We start from the raw sequence: 14,208 nt of genomic DNA on the forward strand, positions 1-14,208 counted from the left end.
CTTCTAAAATAATTGAAGGTTTTTTCCTTTTTATTTGCAATCAGATTAATGAATAATGTGAAAGAGTTCATAATGTCTAATTTAAAGTTTTCAATTGTCCTTTTGGCCTGATTCAATTGTAGTTTTATAACCCAAAGCACATGCCCCTAGAGGAGTTCTTGAAACCTATCTTAGTTGTTTCATTGTAATCAGAAATTAGATTTTTTTGATTTATCTATAATAATTTTATATTTTTTTCATAAGTTATCTATATTTTGTACCTCCTTTTGTTTGCAAAGCCCATGACATAAAACTTCATTGCTTCTAGTAACTTAGTAGCACAAGATGAAGGAGATGTTAGTTGTGAGATTCTAGACATTTCAAGAATTTGTTGGAAATGTTTTCTAAACATAAATCTCAAGAATGGTTGTCTTTGTATTGTGAGAACATGGGTGAATCCTCTGTTCATCCATCTCTGTGTGGCATACTTGATAAGATCCTCTGGCCTGAGAATACTCACACACTTCCTGGTCCATGAATATGGTATGATCTTTGGTCCATTCCATGCCTCAGCCCACCTTGGAGACTGACTATCCTCTTTAATCAATCCTTGGAACGCTTATTTGCCTCATAGCCCATGAGCATGAGAGGATTTTTGTTCAATCCATGTTGGGTTAGTGTACATGAGATCTCATGAACTTGGAAGACTAGTAGTCCTTATTTACAATTCATTTCTAGTAAATTGAAAACTAATTTCATATAGAAATTTTTTGTATGACTCTGCTATTAAATACCCTTCAAAGGAAATGCAATTAAATTCATTGAACATTGCCACATTGGTCTTAGGGCTGGCCTTTGAGCTCATTATTTTATCCACATTCTTTGTTTCACATTTTATTGATTTAACAATCTATGCATGACTCAAGAGCACCATCATAGAAAGTAGAAAAATGAGGCATAGTAGTTAACAGACATTGTTTAATGCAATTGTAATCATGTGACAATACTATTATCATTTTAGTCTACTAAAATGAATTTTTATAAGTATGCTTAAATTTTAAGTAATCACACAGGAGAAATGGGTCTAGTAGCTTTCATAATTTATGTTCACTTCTATTAATTTAAGTATATTTTGTAGTGGAATAAGAATCCACTTAAACATGGTAGGCACAGACACAAGTTTTGGGTGTAAAGATTATAATTGGCCATGTAAACCAATTATGGATCATGTTTTGTTCCATATTATTCACTTCTATGCTCATTATGATAGTAATTGTATCATAGCTAATCTAGCTTATTTTAGGTCCACAATTTGACAAATAAGAGGATTGGTAGGTCAAGTAGCAATTTAAAAAAAATCTTTAAGTTTAATCTGGAAAAGTTTCAGAATAAAAACATTTTATTGATCAGTATTACACACTATATTTTGTAGAAACTAATCAACTTTCCAATGGGTATATTACTATTTTGTGTTCGTGAGCTGGTAAATGTTTCACTAATTATTGGTTCTTGTCAAACAGTGTGGCCAATATGTGGGTTGGCTTGTGGTTTTATGAGTGTGCATCTTTTATAAGTACATTTATTGCTATTCTCTTTTGAACAAATCAATATTTGCAAAATAGTGTGTTATTTTCTTTCTTTTAGTAACATGTCTCTATTGATAGTCCTCCATGGATGGAAGACACCGAATTCATATATCATACTTTGATAGATAGTTTGGGATAGCTGAGCTTATTGTGTATGCATTAATCTCTATGTATATGTGAATATTTATTAATGCAGACCATACATAGAGAGTCTTTTCAAGCTATCTTTGTGTGCAGCTATGCAACTTTACACATCTACAATTCATGATGTGAATGACAATCTTCATCCTGATAATGCTATTTTAAAATTTAGGACTTCGTCTTGTTATGTGTTATGATATATAATTAATATTTGTCAAAATTTTAGGAAGAAGCTTGCACGGAGACTTTTGTTTGATAAAAGTGCAAATGATTATCATGAAAGAAGATATTTACAAAGCTGAAGCAACAATGTCATGGTCAGTTTACTTCTATAATGCAGGGAATGGTATGTTGCATCCTACATAAATAAAAAACTCACTCTGATACTTATCAATGAAGTTAATCTAATTGTAAATTGTCTAAAAATAAGTGTCCTTGTATGTAGGTCACAGATTTAACATTAGTAAAGGAGAACCAAGGGCATTTTGATGATTATCTTAATGAAAATTCTCAAGCACATCCTGGCATAGACTTGATTGTGATAATTTTGACAACTGGGTTTTGTTCGAGTTACAAATCATTTGATCTTAACCTGCCGGCTAAAATGGTATGCCCATTTTGTATATAGTATACCTTTTAAATTTGCCAATTTCTAAAGCAGTTTCACATTTTTACCTTTACTACCTAATGTAGGTAAGATGCATAGAGGTATTCAAGCAGTTCTATCAGACAAAGACAAAGCATAGAAAGCTTACATGGATATATTCTCTAGGTACTTGTAATATTAATGGGAAGTTTTACCCTAAGCCTATGGAACTTGTTGTTACTACTTACCAGGTAATTTCCTTTTTGGTTGATTACTGACTGACAGTTGGGTTCTTTGATTCATATAAAATGGCATTATAGGTCATTTTCTACTGATCATAATTGTGAATTTCTTCTTCCAGTTCCTGGTTAACAATTAGTTGGGTAGGATAAGTTAAAGCAATGGTTAATGTCATTAATTGTTAATGACCATAGATTGATAATTTGATTCATTTGCTACTTATGATATCTATTTGAAGGAAAAATGAAATTGATGTGTTATAGAAACCATAAACATGCAAAGTGAATACATCACATTTATCAATGTCAGTTTCCTTGATATATCTGGAATTCACTTCTTTTAAATTTTTCCTTGTGTAACTTACTTTGTGGTTATGATAACATTTTCCTTGTGTAACTTACTTTGTGGTTATGATGCGTAGGCATCCGCATTGTTGCTATTCAATGCATCTAAAAGGCTAAGTTACTAGACTCAATTGAATTTGACCAATGAAGATATTGTCAGATTGCTACATTCTCTTTCATGTGCGAAACATAAAATTCTCAATAAAGAGCCAAATACAAAAATTGTGGCACAAACAGATATCTTCGAAGTCAATTTAAAGTTCACTGATAAGATGAGGAGAATTAAGGTATGAACTCTGATATCACAAATTGTATACTATTTTTCCTATCTGTTTTTAACAAAAACTAATGCATGTGGAGATCACATAGGAATTGGTTTCTACCTGATTGTAGATTCCACTCCCACCAGTGGATGAGAAAAAAAGGTGATTGAGGATGTGGATAAAGATAGACATTATGCAATTGATGTGTCAATTGTAAGAATTATGAAGAGTAGAAAAGTTTTAGCACACCAACAACTTGTTATGGAGTGCGTTGAGCAACTTGGATAGATTTTCAAGGTGAATTGCCTGATTGGATGCTAGATACAAAAATGAATTAGTTAACTTATGAAATAAGGCTATTAGTTTGCTAAATTTAATATTTTTTGTTCATGCAGCCTAATTTCAAGGCAATCAAAAAGCGAATTGAAGACATAATAACCCGAGAATACCTGGAAAGGGACAAAGATAATCGTAACACTTTTAGATATCTTGCCTAGAACTACCTAAATGGGTGCTTAAGGATCTTTGCTGTAGAAGTCTTTTTATTGACTTCTACAAGTGGAGGGTTGTGATTAACAAGTCATGATAAAAATGCTTTCAAAACGGCATCATTGCTAATGTAAGTAGTGAAGGCTATCGAGGTGCCTTGGTAACGAGGTTAGTTTCTTGAGAATTCATGATTGGAGGATAACCTTGAACGTCTCTAATTGCCAAAGAGTTGAATCATTATTTTTGTTACTGTGGTATAACCTGGTTTTTAAATGCTTAAATGTGTCATAACTAGGACCTGTATCTGTTGAGTGGGACAATGGATGCTTCGATGCCATCAATGTTATAGTTGGTTTTTCTCCAACATGCATTGTTGGATATGGGCCCAAAGTTATTATGATTACTTTTGACAATTTTTGAATTTGATCTGTAATATTTTGGATTCTATTTCAAAAGATGAAATTGTTTATATTTGTAGTCTATTTAATGTGGCTACTTTTCCAATTCTGTGTTAGATGGTAAACATTTTAGTACAACATTAATGATTTTTGGTGGTATTGCATTTTATATTGGGCCTTCTAGGTAAATGATTTCAATAATATTTTCTAGTATTTCAAGAAGTAAAGCTAGCGATGGGATATGACTGATGTTACATACAAATACTTCATCTATTATGTTGCTATTAATATTTTACCAGATTGCCAAGTCTATTGGAATCATTTTGTTTATATGATCTGATCACCTATGTGAATTAGTAGCATCTTCTGACCTCATTAAAATCGGTGAAGTTGCACAAAATTTGGGATGGAATAGCTGCAAACTGAAGTAATTACTTATTCCACAATCCATCATAATACAATTCCCTCTAGATCGCTCAAAATAGGAAACCTGCTAGATCGTTGTTTTTCTGTGTCCAAGTTTTTCCCCTTACAGCCTCTGTTAAATAAAATGCACAAGCCTTTGGTATAGCATTTGTTCCAAGACGATGGACTAGAAACTCACCATTAAAGATGACCTTCACAAGTCAAGTTTGTTTTTGGTTTGTAGTTACAAATCAAGAGTGGGGCTGTTTTCTATGGTCAAGTTTGTTTGTTACTGATAAATAAGTTAGCTCTAGTTTTGTATTCTGGTGTGACGAAGGTTTAAACATGGATTGATAGAAGAATCTCCGCTTTATGGGACATGAAGCTTTTCATCTACTTTGTTTGTGTGTAGATGTATTGACTGGCCAAATTTTGAATGCAGCATATGTATCTTTGTGGCATTCTATAAAATAGTTCATAGGCAAGGCATGTGAACTATTTTATGGAATGTCTAAAAAAAATTTTGACCAACCATTGGTCGAAATTTTGATCAATGCTTGGCAACTTTCTACCGAACATTGGTCAAGATTTTGATCAATGCTTGGCAGTTTTCCACCAAGCATTGGTCAAAATTTTGACCAATGCTATGCAATTTTCTACCAACATTGGTCAAAATTTTGACCAATGCTTGGCAGAAATTGTGCCAACAATTTTGAAAGTTTTTGACCAATGTATTGGTCGAAATTTTGACAAACCAGTAAGTTGGTCAAAATTTTGATGGGAAAAATTTCGACCAACTAGGGTCAAAATTTCAACCAATAATGGTCAAAAAATGAGCCCAAATGTACTAGTGTAACCAAGTTGTGTTGGTTAACAAAGGGATTCCCTGTGTTAAACGAGTACATAGTTAAGAAGCCTAAGAACACACCTACCCTATCCTACAACTAAGATGTGCTTAATGACCATAGTCAAAATTCCATGGTTTATAGATCATGAAATGGGGACTAGGTCTTACAAATAGGTTTATTTTAAACAAGAAACTACTTCTACCTATTACAAATATCTCTTAGGCACAAATTCCCTTAAGAGGAACTCATTAAGAGTTAGATATTGTGGATGCTCTAGAGAGTGAAGGAATAGGTGCTCTCACACCATACTCCCTTGCTCAAAAAACTCATGTCCCACTCGAGGATATTTGCTGAAAAAAAGAGTCATGCTTGGCAATGCATTCTTCACTCATCTGTGTAGCATATATGTCTTGAAGGCCCTTCCATTTGACCAAGTACTTTGTATATGTCTTCTTTCTTGTCTTCTTTACCACCTTGGAATCCAAAATTTTCTCCAATTGATGTGGTTGGCTAGGTTGAAGATCCTTGATCCATTCTTGTTCATCAACATCCTACATTATATCATTAGTTCTTGCATCACCATTGAAAGGGATGAGATCAAAAACATTAAAATAAGAGAATTGGTATGGTTGGGGGCAATTGAATTTCATATGCAAAATTCCCAAATTTGTGCAATATTTGATAGGGTCAAATCTTTGTCATCTACAGTTTTGTGTGTCCCCTTGGTAGCCTTTCTTTGTTCAGATAAGTTCATACTTGACCACCTTCCTTGAAAAAAACATGTCTCTTTTTCTTGTCTACTTGTTGTTTTTATTTTTTAGTATTCTTATTCATAGTGTCTTTGACTTGATCATGAATTTGTTTGATCCATGCTGAGAATTCTTCACCTTGTGCACTAGTTTTCAAATCACTTGGTAAATCTCTCAATTCTATGACTCCTCTATGATGAAGTTCATAGTTCACTAGGAATGATGTCTTCCCTATTGACCTATTCATTGAGTCATTGAAGGAAAATTCTACTTTAGGAAAGATCACATCCCATGTCTGCACATGTTAATTTTTTAGAACTATGAAGGCTGTCTAATGATCTATTGACTACTTCTTCTGTCCATTTGTTTTTGGATGATAGGTAGAATTGAAAGATAAATATGTTGCCAACTTTTTCCATAGGTCCTCCAAAAAAGACCTTGGGAATTCACATCTCTATTTGAGATAATGGATGTTGGCAATCCATGAATCTTGACCACTTTCTCGAAAAACAAGTTAGAAATGTGTGAAGCATCATCATAGATTTTCTAAGGGACAAAATCAGCCATTTTCCTATATTTGTCTACAATAAAAAAAATGCTATCAAAACCTTGTCCTTGTCCTTGGAAGGCCTAAGACAAAATCCATCCTCACACTATCCCATGACTTTTTTGGAATAGGTAAGAGTTGATAAAGACCTTGGTTTGTCATTACTCCCTTGACTTTTTGACATATTGTGCAAGTTTCTACAAACATTCTGACATTACTAGATAACTTTGTTGAGTGATAATTTCTCCTTAGGAGTTCTAGATTTTTGTCAATCCCAAAGTGACGTCTTAAATGCCACAATTCTTCTGTTTGATCAGATTTTCCCTTATGGAGCATCTTGGAATGAAAATTTTTCATTTGAACAAGAAACCATTCTACAAAAAATACTCATAATATGTTGTGTTAAATGCATCAGATAATGTAGAACAATCCTTATGGATTTCCCCAAAGTCTGGATCATCTTTGTATAGATGTTTAAGGGCATCAATCCCCATGCTTTCCACTTGAACTTCTTCAACCAAGGTGAATCTCTTGTTGAGAGCATCTATTACTTTGTTTGTACTGCCTTTCTTGTGTTTAATTAATAATGTGAAGGCTTGGAGTTTCTCAACATATTTCATGTGTGTGCAACTCAATTTATCTTTTCTATTGAGTAAGCTATGTGCATGATTATCTATGTAGACAATGAATACCTTAAAAAGAAAGTAGTACCTCCATTTCTTGAGAGCCTAAACCATAGCATATAATTCTATGTCATATGTGTTGTATTTCTTCTTGGCATCATTGAGTTTTTCAAAGAAGAAAGCCATTGGTCTTCCATCTTGATTGAGAATTGCACCTATGGCAAGGTTGCTAGCATTAGTCTCCACTATAAAAAATTTGTTAATGTTAGGTAGTGCCAAGATTGGATATTGTCTATTCTACCCTTCAAGCATTTAAATTTTTCATCTACTTGAGTTGTCAATTGAAACTTTTTCTTCTTACCTCCTTTGATGGTATCCAATAGAGGTGCATATATGTGACTAAAGTTGTCAACAAATTTCTTATAAAATATTGCCCATCCATGGAAGCTCCTAACCTTCCCTATTATCTTAGGTTCTTTTTAGATAATGATAGCCTCTACCTTTATAGGATCCATCTTCAAGGTGCTTTTTGAGATGAAAAATCCCAAGAATGTCAATTTTATCTACATGAATGCACACTTTTCAATGTTGATTGCTAACTTCCTTTCATGTAGTCTTTGAAGAAATTATTTCAAATACTTCATATGCTCTTCTTTGGTTTTTTGAAGATCAATATATCATTTAGATGGACCACTACAAAATTACTTATGAAGTTATGAAGAACTTCATTCATGAGCCTTGTGAAGGTACTAGGGGAATTGATTAAACCAAATGACATGACAAGTCATTTATATAACCCTTCAATGGTTTTAAATATTGGTTTCCACTCATCTCTAGGCCTCATCCTTATCTAATGATAGCCTTATTTAGGAAAAGTAGCATGCTCCTCCAAGTTGCTCTAATAGATCTTTAATCCTAGATATAAGGAACCTATACCTTATTGTTATTTTTGATTGCCGTAGAGTTAGTTCAAAGTCTCCATTTACCATCCTTTTTAGGGTCCAATATAATAGGGACTGTGTAAGGGCTAAGACTCTTTTGAATGAGTCCTTTACCCAATAGATCATTAATATGTCTTCATACCTCTACATTTTGATCAAGGGTGAGTTTATATGCAACCTTGTTGGAAAGAGAAGCACTTGGTATGAAGTCAATCTAGTGTGAGATGTCCCTGCAAGCACCCCTTTATACTCCTATAGTAGCTTATTTACTTCCTTAGGCACTTCTTGAATGACTTCTTCCATCTTAGGTTTGGGGACTAAGGCATACCGTATTTGAGAGTCTTGGATGGTGTTCATCATTTCTTGTTCACCTGCCATGATGACTAACTATTGTTTGGGTTTCTCTTACTAAGCTTAAGGGTTGGGAAGAAGATTATATTTGTGACCATCTTTAGTAATTTGGTATTTTTTGGTGACACCATCATGTTTTTCCTTAAGGTCATACTTCCATGGATGACCTAGAAAAAGGTGAAAAATGTCCACATCTACAATGTCACAAAGGGCTCTATCCTTATACTCTCTTATTGAAAAATCTACCCAAGCATGTTCATTTATTAGTATTTCCCACCCTTTTGTCAACCAAGATACATGGGAGGGATTAGGGTGGGGTTTTTTCTCTAGATTCAACTTATCTACCATTTCTTTAGATACATGATTTTCAATAGGGCTAGAATCAATAACTACTTTACATACCTTTCCATGGCTTTTGCAATTGGTCCTAAAGAGAGTCTTTCTTTACAGAGGCTCCACTAGGAAGGGTGCTTGAATTAATATCCTCTTCATCATGAGAGTATCCCATTCTTCACAAGTATATTCTCTAACACTTCCATCATCATCTTCTTCTTGAAAATGATTGGTTCTTCTCTCTCCTTGATTGTTCTTCTTCTCATGACACTTGTTTGTATAGTGGCCCATCTGGTTACAATTGTAGCATTTGATTTACCCATTGTTTCTTCCACCATTTTTGCCTCTTCCATTATCTCTACTTCCTCTATATCCACCTCTTTAGCTACTTTATCTTTGTGTATTCTCCAAGTTAAAATTTCCTTGACGTCTATTGCCTTGTGTTCCTTTACCCCCATAGTTTCCTTTTCCTCTATAATTCTTTCTTTTATTTCTACCACTTTTTTCATTCCTTCTTTTGAACTTATCTTCAACCTTAAGTGCAAATTGGTAGCATTAGTTTATAGTGGTAGGAATTGTCAAACTTATTTCATCTTGAATGAAAATCCTTAGTCCTTTCATATACCTAGCAAGTTTCATACTTTTAGGTTTAACAAGTTTGGATTTTATCACCAACTTCTAAAATTCTTTAGTATAGCTAGAAATTTCCATCTCTTTCATCCTCAAACTCATTCTCTTCTTATGAAGTTGTACTTCACAATCCTCATGAACATAGGTCTCTCTGAGTAGAGCCACCATCTTCTTCCATATCATGACTAGATTCTTGTTATTCTTCACACTATCATCTTGAGTGAAGTTCCACTATGTGAGTGCAAAGCCCTTGAGTCTAGACTAGGCAATCTTCACCCTTTGGTTCGCAAGGATGTTTTCACAATCAAACAAACCAATTAGGGCATCTATCCAATCCATTACAACCTCTAGGTCCATCTTCCTAATTTATGTGGGAAATTCAAGCTTAGAATCCAAGGTTCTCCTCTTCATAGATTTCAAAGTCCTCACAAGAAGCCTCTAGTCAATAGGACATTTTTCTTCCTCCTTCTCAAGGGTTTCTTCATCTCTCCCTTTTCTGACTTCTTCAGAGTTCTCACTACTTGGTTATGAAGCTCTTCTTTAAGATTATCTATTTCTTGCATCATCAACTACATCTCCTTGTCTCTTTGTTCATCTTTCCTTACTTTTTGGTCTCTCAAGTATTTCATAATCTTCACAATGGCCATCCTTGAAGATAACCCTCCATCATCTTCTCCTTCCATGGTGTTATCAAATCCTTTACCCTAAGGGATATTAGGTTTCTCTAATACCACTTGATGTAGAGCTCTCCCTTATAAAGTCAACTAGGTTGTGGTGTGGTCTTAGATTGCTTCAAATACCCCAAATGGAGTGAAGAGAGGGATCTAAACATTTAGAATAAAGTTTCTCATAAACATGGCCTAGGCACCTTAAAAAGCACAACTAGGTCCATATGCACAAAATCATCAAATTCTAGGTTTATGTTTAAAAGGGGAACCTACATGTTTAAAGGTGAATGGAAAGGTTCTTGAACATTCAATAGGTTCAACTTAATGGGTTAGAACAACCTAACGTATGCCAATAATCTCAAGGAGCGAAATTGACCTTTAGGATTAGGAGTCTAAATTACCCATGGTACTTGTGAAGGACGTATACATTTTCCTAATGATAAGGATTAACCACCAACTGAGAAACTAGAGTGCTTTATCAAAGATCATATCCCACCACTAGAAATATTTTATCCATCTCCTAAGCACCTAAAACACTTCAATACCTATTGTCTTGCACCAAATACATAGAGATGTTTGCCCTAAGGTTGCCTTGAAAAATTAGATGCCTTTATTTTGATCTCCCATTGCTTTGAATTCCTATGGTACATTCTCCTAACTTTCATTTTACCATGTGGCATGGACTTTCCATGGTGGAAATGAAAGTTAGGGCATTTTTTGGCCCAAACTTGTCAATGAAATGAGGGTTTTGGTTTACCCGAGGAAGAATGTTAAGTATCTTTTGATTGTTATCATGTCACTTCTTCAAACCATGTACATTCTTATCCTAAGAGAATAAAGATTCAAAAGAAAAAAATCATTTGTTTCTTCCAATCTATACTAGTCCACACACTTACATTTTACAGTGAATTACAAGGAAAAAAAGATCTTTTATTGATCAAAATTACAAAATTACATATCATTTATTTGTGTGTGTGTGTGTGTGTGTGTGTGTGTGTGTGTGTTCCACCCACCTAAAAGGGATATTTGAAAACCTTTCCCAAATAATCCAACCAATTTTCAAAGGTTTTGATCATTGGAAGTGATTAATTGAAGGTTTTTTAAATGTAACAAGAAATTGTCAACCTTTATCAAGTAGTTAGTGTTAACCAAGCTCACTTGAGCATTGAAGATAGCTTCCCCATATGTGTCAAGAACTTAGTGTTAACCAAGTTTGGAGATAGTGTTTACTAATTTGGGTTGGTTAATGAAGGAATGTTGGCATAAACTCTATACTATCTAAGCTAGGTCAGTTAACAAAGGGATTCCATGTGTTAACCGAGTACACAGTTAAGAAGCCTAATAACACACCCATCCTATCTTAGGACTAAGATCTTCCTAATGACCATAGTCAAAAGCACATAGTTTATAGATCACCAAATGGGGACTAGTTCTTACAAGTGGGCTAATTTCAAAAAAGTAACTACTTCTTCACTAGGAGGAGGGGTGAATTAGAGTCTATAACACTTTTCACTTTTCATAGATTCATCCAAATCAATCAATAAATTAGGCATGCAAAACTATAAATGTAAGCTTGCTTGTAACATGTAAATCAGTTGAATTACATGCATGAAACTAATAACACATGATAAAATATTTTTTTTCCAAAAACCCTCCAAGGTGGATGACATGCACAAATCTTTACTATTGTAGTAACAAAGTTAACCAATTAAGCTTATAATGTTTGACCATAAAATATGATGTATTGTGTAAGGAGTATGTCATGTTAAAGATTTAAGAAACTTATAGGTTTCACCTTGATAAAGGATTTTCAACTTACAAATAAGTAAGGACTCTATTATGAGATTTATAAAAATCTATTAAGACTACTCTATTAAGAGATTTACCCTAATTCAAGTCTATTAAAACAAATTCAGTACCTAATTCTCAGTTGACTGTGCTAGTTGATTTAGCGTCTCTTCCTTACTAACTGATCCTCTCCTTTGATCTAATAACACTTGCATTTTCCATTCGCATTCATTGCTTATGGATGGATCACTTTCTCTATTAGATGATAATATAACCCTTAAATAACTTCTAGTCTTCTCAATCCTTCATAGTATAATGGTCCATGTTTTCACATTTACTTTTCTCTTCTTTGACCTTCTCGTCATACATATCATCTAGGTTAAGATCATCACTATTTAAACATTTAAATAAAGAGTTTTCTAGATGGTTCTATGTTTTTCCTCTTCATCTTAATCATTGAACATCCACATAAGGATATGTGATCCACATAATGTAAATGTTTTGTAACAACCTCTTTAAATATTAAATAAATCTTCCAAGTTGGCCTAATAATCATTTTGCCTAAAACTTAGTTCTATTCATGACTTTTATATAAACTTTGCATTGCTCAACCTTTACTATTTTTTTTCTTAGTGTTGTTGTTGCTTGACCCTTGTTAACATTCTAATGCTCGGCATATATTGTATTCATTACATACTACGTCACTTGGTAATTATATACTTGGAATTTCCTTGGTCGCTAATAAATTTCTTGGTTGTTGATGAGCTTGGTATATATAGAAAATTACTTTGTTAGCATACACTTACTCAACTTATATATAAATTAATAGTACATACTATCTTATGTACATTAATCAGCCTATGTAGAGTATCTTGATTATGGGATGACCATTTAACTTTTCCTTTTAAATGACCAGGTGATTAAAACTAATAGACAACAATGTCTAGAGGTACCAACACAATCATCTAGATATATCACTCAAATTAGTTAACAAACTATCTAACCAATAAATTTTGACATCAATGACAACATAACAATTTTTCCAATTGTAGTGTCAAACAATCTCCCACTTTGGCAGTGATGGACATACCTCTAGTTACAATGCAATCTAAAACATGTACTACATCAAGAAATCTCCCTTTGTGTTTAGTATATTATCCTATTCATACCTCCATCTATCAGCATGTTGGTTAGTCACCACTATGAATAATCCATCCTACTAAGGCTGAGAAATATATATATATATAAAGTTTAATACAGAGAAATTTTTATTGTTGAGAAATTTTATGGCCACTTATTATTCCTATACATGTCAACTGAGATAGAATTTAGTTTGTGCCCAACAACATAGATTTAGTTCACATTGATTTATATAGTGAATGTTCAACATTCAAAAGGTGAGGGACAACATGAAGAATTAGTCATGACTAAGCATTAGAGTATTCAAGTAATGAGTGAACCAATTTAGATATATTATTTTGGAATTGCACAAATAATGATTTAAGCATTTTTTGGCCAACTTATTGCATATTTGAATGATAAAGGAGTAATCTAAGAAGTTGATTAAGCATTATGAGTTGAATCATAAATTGGGCTATGCAAGGTATTTAACCTATCAAAAAAATGGAAGGATTAAGTGGAAAAAGGGAGAAATATGGATCATTGGACTTGATCTTGAACCTTCTATATTTGGTTATATAAGGACAATCTGAACCCTAACTTCAATATATGTAGAGTGTATGTGTGAGAAAAAAAGTTTGGATGCCTACATGGAGTTTGAAGCTAAAGCAAGATAAAATAACCAAGTAGAGTGGTGAAGTGCACAAAAAAATTATATTAGATCAGAGAAGGATCAAATAGTGGAAAGAGGAGATCCTTAATCAAGTATTATAGTGCTAACTAAAAAATCATTAAAGAATATATTTTTATTGGAGTGAATCATGGTAAATCTATTGATTGGTCCTAAAATACCTATGTAAATCTCCCAATATAGTGCTTACTTTTTGTAAGTTTTAAATCCTTTAATCAAAGTAGACTAAAAAATATGTATAAGGTCTTACCAGGGTAGACCCATCACACGATAGATCATTAGAAGAAAACTAAATTTTTGCCCTAAGATGTTAACTTTATTACTATAGTAGTGAAGGTATATGGGTCTCATCCCCACCCTTGTTTTATCTTCATATTGGAGTAAATTTGGGTAACCAAATCTCAATTATTTAAAATTTACTTGTATGTTTATGGTTGTGATCAATAGATTACATCTGTTAAATATTTATGTGATTTTTAATATTGATGA

The 14,208-nt window shown here is 33.3% G+C and overlaps 1 pseudogene; it reads left to right on the forward strand.

Annotated features, from left to right (window-relative positions):
* The first annotated feature begins 427 nt into the window (after nt 1–427).
* On the forward strand, nt 428–3,700 carry LOC149546810 (cullin-1-like; annotated as a pseudogene).
* Nucleotides 3,701–14,208: the final 10,508 nt, after the last annotated feature.

The sequence above is a fragment of the Cupressus sempervirens genome, chromosome 7 (genome assembly GCF_028749045.1).
Source record: "Cupressus sempervirens isolate cs-2001-9-10 chromosome 7, ASM2874904v1, whole genome shotgun sequence".
NCBI classification, from domain to species: Eukaryota; Viridiplantae; Streptophyta; class Pinopsida; order Cupressales; family Cupressaceae; genus Cupressus; species Cupressus sempervirens.